Genomic DNA, 5,358 nt, shown 5'->3' with positions numbered 1-5,358 from the left:
TGTGTTTTGTGTTGTTTATTCATTCAACATGTGTGGCCACATTTCCTATATTATCTATTATTATTATATTCTTAGTCTTGAAGAATATTTATTATTTAACTTTATTGACACCATGATAGTTAATACTATACTGGCAGCGGGGCAGCATCATTCATTTGGGTTAGTACTTGAAACCTGAAAATCTAGTATTACGAGAGAAAAAAAATCTTCATACTCTTTATCTCTAAAGATATCAGCCCATTGTCACCAAATGTAGCACATTAGTACCAGTAGACATAATAAAAACACTCCCAATAAGAGTATATCTCTCTTGTGTATCTTACAGGAGCTTGGCTTACTTTATAAACTTGTCTGCTTTGGCTCTAGCCAATGAAAATATTGCATATTAAATGAGAGGTCGGTCAATATCTTACACAGGAACCGGTGTGGTGCTAAATTTGAGGTTAATATTGGGCAGCGCTTTTCTGATGTCTCAGCAATCAATTCAGCGAGCTGATTGGCGATCTTTGATTTCTCCAAACCCTCTCCCGCTTCCCTTGACCTTTTGACCTGTGAGCCTGCTCATCATAAAGTGCAGACCAATACTTCCAAACTGGTTAATGGAGTCGAGTTGCGTGAGCTAAACACACACACACACACAAATGTGACCTTTATCCTCACAGACAATTAGGCAACCCTGCGAACCCGACGCATTAAGATTGCATCCTCAGCCGAACCAGGACCTCCACCGGTGTGGATCAATAAGCGCCCGTTTAGTTTATAGGTAGTGAGGATGTGCTTATATGTACTACGTCTCGCTGTCACTTTGATTTAAGGGTCGAGCTTAGGTCGCCATTATATTTTTGTGAAATATTATTCAACACTTGATATATCTTCTGCACACGCGATTCGGGGTCGAAACCATACAAGCGGGTTGATGTTTGTTTGATTTTAATATTTTCATAGTCACTCTGGCGTCTCTCCTACATTTACGCTTTACATCAGTGTGGTATGAGTGCACATTCATTGTACATGTAAGAACCACTTAAACTGTGATGATGTCACAGTAGCTTAAAGGTTTATCTGTAATGCGCAATAATAATATAATAAACTAAATAAATAATAATAATAAATTATATAATAAATAATGAAAAACTATATAAATAATAATGCATAAATAAATAAACAAATAATATTTTTTATAGAATACAAATATAAAATAATATAATATAATATAAAATAATGAAAAATGATATAAATAGTAATAAATAAATATTTTTATAGAGTAAAAATATAATAGGATATATAATATTAATATAATACAATAAATAATAATAATAAATATATTAAATAATAATGAATAAAGAAATTATATTTTTATCAAATAATTAATATGATATATAATAATGAAAAAGGGGGGGGGTAAAGGGTCCACATGGACTACATAGGCTTTCCTATCAATGAAATATTGCCGCGAGAAAGCAGCTAATCCCTCATTCATCATCGGACTGACTTTAGTGAGGCCTGACTATATCGATATGTAAGCAAGATGGTTGAGCTGCAGGCCTGCAGAACAGGCCCTTTCTTCCATAAAGCCCTGGCTTCATTCCTTCTTCTTCTAGCTTCTCTGTTGATGCTACACTGAAATTGCTGCGGTCCATGTGTGTCTTCATGCAACAGTGAAGTTGCACAGGATCCATCACACTAGGGTTTGACAAAACCCAACCATTTAGATAGACTGTGGATTATGATAATTGATCATCATTTGGACAAAAAATGTATACTGTCGAATATGTTGTGACATTTTTTTCAGATGCACGATATATGAGTTTGCTTGCATGTAATGTGAGATAAAGTCATGAGATCTATAGTTAAATATATTTTCAAACATGACTTTTTTAATTCCACTGTTTAAATGTATATCCTGTGAAAAGTCACACGGTTCATGGAATGCATCCTGACAGCCCAAACAACATGTCTGGGACTTTAACAACTGCACACCTTATTCCATTCCGATGCTGGCGACACTCTGTGGAGGTCACCATCAGGCACAGTAGCCTCCCCAACAGGTCAAAGGTCCTGAAGCATTCCACCACGAGGGGTCGCCTATCGTCCCACCACACTTACCCCATCCCTTATGCTCACCTCGCACTGGGTTATTTTCAAACTGTTCAAACCTAATCTGTCAAGAATGATTGAGGATTGAGGATTACTGGGGAAATTGCCTAATCTCTTATTTGACATTATTGTGATGTCAATAATTTGACAAATGTATTAAAAATATTTTGTTTTAAAAAGTAACTAAATTAGATTACAAGTTACTTTAATAGTTACATTCGGCAGATTGGAAGTGAGTTTTTAAGAGTGACATTTAAGAAGTTTGTATTTATTCAACCTAAAATAAAGGCAGTTTTCTTTTTTGACTTATAATTATTTTTAGTTTAAATAATTAGACTTCAGGATTTCACTTAAATTTCCCACTTGTTTTTAAATATAAAAAAATAATAATAAAAATAATAAAATAAAAGACAATCTTTCTATACATCATTTCACAAAAATGATTTTTTTTTTTAATAATTTCTAAAATAAATGTAGTCTTATTGACATGACATAAGTAGCTATTAATGTTGTAATTGCCTAACTCAGCATTTATAATGTTCATAGTTTATAAATAATTAAATTAGGGAACTTCCTGCAGTCACACTGACTGACTGTGAATGGATGTTTTGACATAGTGTTATTGAAGTAACACTGTTGAATGTGAAACAAACCTTAATATTTTTGTTTTTAGCTGATACAAACTCAAAATATTGACTGTACTTAAAAACACAAATCTCCCTCCTTCCATTGGTGTTTATGGGCATGAGAGTTTCAACGCGCTGAAAATGATGATGTCACTCCCTCAGACGTGAATGTTTATTTAAAAACAATGCATTTCATAATGTCCAATACCAGAGTTTACCTTTCTAAAAATAAATAATCAAGAAGAAAATAAATGAATAAATAAATGCATACATGTTCTATTTTGTATAATTATTTGTTGAGTGCCTTCATTTAGTATTTATAGCGTTAAGAATCAGGTGTTTTTTCTCTATTTGATTTATTCATTAATTTTATGGTTACGGTTTTAAAAGTGAAATGTGGCCCTTGAGCACAGAAGTTTGCACCACCCCTCCTCTAAAGCCATAAGCTTGCCCGGTTTCTGTTTTCTAAATTCATTTGTTGCTGCTAGCATTCCGCCGCACACGCTCCAATCATCTCATTTAGGGATAAACCTCTGGAAGGCGAATATTTGGGCCAGATTGAAACAATTCCTCCATCATTATGGGATTGTTGGCAAACACGCATGACAGCATGTATCTGTGTTGTCGAGACAGTTAATGGAAGGGCTTGAGTCACTGGCTCAAACTCTCATTCGAAGGCGATGCATAGCTTCCAACTGAGCTCACAAGTGGAATCGGAATCAAACTTCCAAAAACCTTTAATCCCTCAATCCTGCTGCCGTCTATTTGTTAGAACTTCCTGAATGGCTGGCAAATTACACGGCATGAGATTGCTTTAATTATGCGTCCAGCTCCACGTGAACGGGCCCAATTTTAATTGATTCCAAAGTCAAACTGGTTTACTTTTCCCGATTGGTCCCGGCTTCCAGAGCAAAATCCCGCCTGCTAAGGGTCGAAGATTTGCACCCGCGTTTCCTCTCAACCTGGCAGATCAAGGCAGCGCTGGAGACTCATATGATACAATAATTACTGGGACTGCATCCAAATCCCTGCGCTGCATGCTTGTATATTCTATTTTCCATTTGAGCGCTCTCCTGCTGACAGCTTGTTAAATGAACGGGTCCTCTCGTTGATTGCGGCGTTACGCGAGGGCCAGTTCAAGTGAGGATTCGGCTCCAACGTGTTTGGTGGTTCGCCTCATTTACATTTCAGGGAAAGGAGGGAAAAGCGGCCAGGCGGACACAAAAGAAAAGCGGATTTGAAGAATGGGTTCAATATGTTATTGATGTTTTGGAAACAGGTTGTCATCTAATATGTAAAAAAGGAGGAAAGGCCGACGACTTGCCCTCAGGGAGGATTATTAACACCTAATGAAGATGACCTCGGTGGTGGATATCTACGGATGAACTTTGACCCTACTAAAGTGCATGGCAAGTGCATTGCAAGTTCTTGGACAGGATTGAGGAGCTTTAATATTGAGCCAGGGTGATTAGTTCAAATTGAGAACACGGTAAATCACAGAAAGTAATACACAAACGGAAGGTTTCAGTCCAGCCTTTAGGCAGACCTCAAAGTTTAATACGGGAAACTCCAAAATATATATATCTGGTTCCATCAAAAACACTTAAATAGAAATATTATACTGCATAATACCAAGAAAACAGAATCCACCACCACATTTTCTTGGTGTTGTCATTATAGTAGTGTTACATGGAATAAAATGAATGAAAAATTGACTTTGAGGATGAACTTTTTTGTTTGCTTACCTCGGTGACTCTTAACGTGTGGTTACGAGTTCCAGTAGCGGTAAGTGTGATGTCCCTAATTGAATACAATAAAATCAAAAAATTAATAAATACAAAAAAATTAACAGGTAACTATAAGTACAGTGTGTTATTTTTTTATTTAATCCAGTACCATAAATTTTGTACTTTTCATGTACAGTAGTTTTTTTTGTTTTGTTTTTTACTTTTCAGGTGTCGTTTACTTTTGAAATGAAGTTCGGTTTAAAATAACTTCTAAGTATGATGAAATACTTTTGCATTTAATGTTTAAAAAATAAGCATGTGTGATTACCTTTTTTTTTTTTTTTTTTTTTTTTTTGGGAGATCTCAGTATTGATCATTTGAAATGTCATCATCATTGTTCTCCCTTTTTTTTTTTTTTTTTTTTTTGTATGTGTGTTTGTGCGTGTGTGCGTGCGTGTGTGTGTGCGTGCGTGCGTGCGAAAAAAAATAAAAAAATAAATAAGAATTCCCATACCGTTCACCTAAACCGAACACTTCAAAATCCAGCCAGAGTCGTGGGGCCGCCAGGAGACCCAAAGGGGGACCAAAGAAAAGAAAGAAAAGCGAAGCCCAGCACCGACCAGACACCACCCACCGGGCCACTAACCTTCACCAACCCCAAAGACATCCAAACTCCAACAAATCAGGGAAACCTCAAGGGCCCAAAGGAGAAACTGAGGAAAGGTAGAAAGGACAGACGAAGCAGAGTGAGATCCACAGACACCAGCCTCCACCGAATCAATGACCTGAGGGAGAAACAAATTGTGTCTGAGTCTCGATAGATGCTGGTGTGGTGGATCTAGCATGCATGAAAATCTCCACCAAAGAGGGGAGCCGTCGACCCCCGCCAGGACAGAGCAAGCGCAACA

At 36.7% G+C, this 5,358-nt stretch overlaps 1 long non-coding RNA gene across 1 annotated transcript in view; it reads right to left on the bottom strand.

The window, feature by feature from the left end:
• Positions 1–1,913: 1,913 nt before the first annotated feature.
• Positions 1,914–5,358, bottom strand: part of LOC144038901 (uncharacterized) — a 28,703-nt gene continuing 25,258 nt past the window's right edge. Inside the window, exons 3-4 of the long non-coding RNA XR_013289309.1 lie at positions 4,469–4,523; positions 1,914–2,146 (exon numbers count right to left, since the gene is read on the bottom strand). This is a non-coding gene — a long non-coding RNA (uncharacterized LOC144038901). The remainder of the gene's footprint in view (positions 2,147–4,468; positions 4,524–5,358) is intronic.

Source organism: Vanacampus margaritifer, chromosome 18 (genome assembly GCF_051991255.1).
Source record: "Vanacampus margaritifer isolate UIUO_Vmar chromosome 18, RoL_Vmar_1.0, whole genome shotgun sequence".
NCBI lineage: Eukaryota > Metazoa > Chordata > Actinopteri > Syngnathiformes > Syngnathidae > Vanacampus > Vanacampus margaritifer.
Note: the sequence above shows the minus strand (reverse complement) of the source record. Positions and strands in the feature narration are given on the sequence as shown.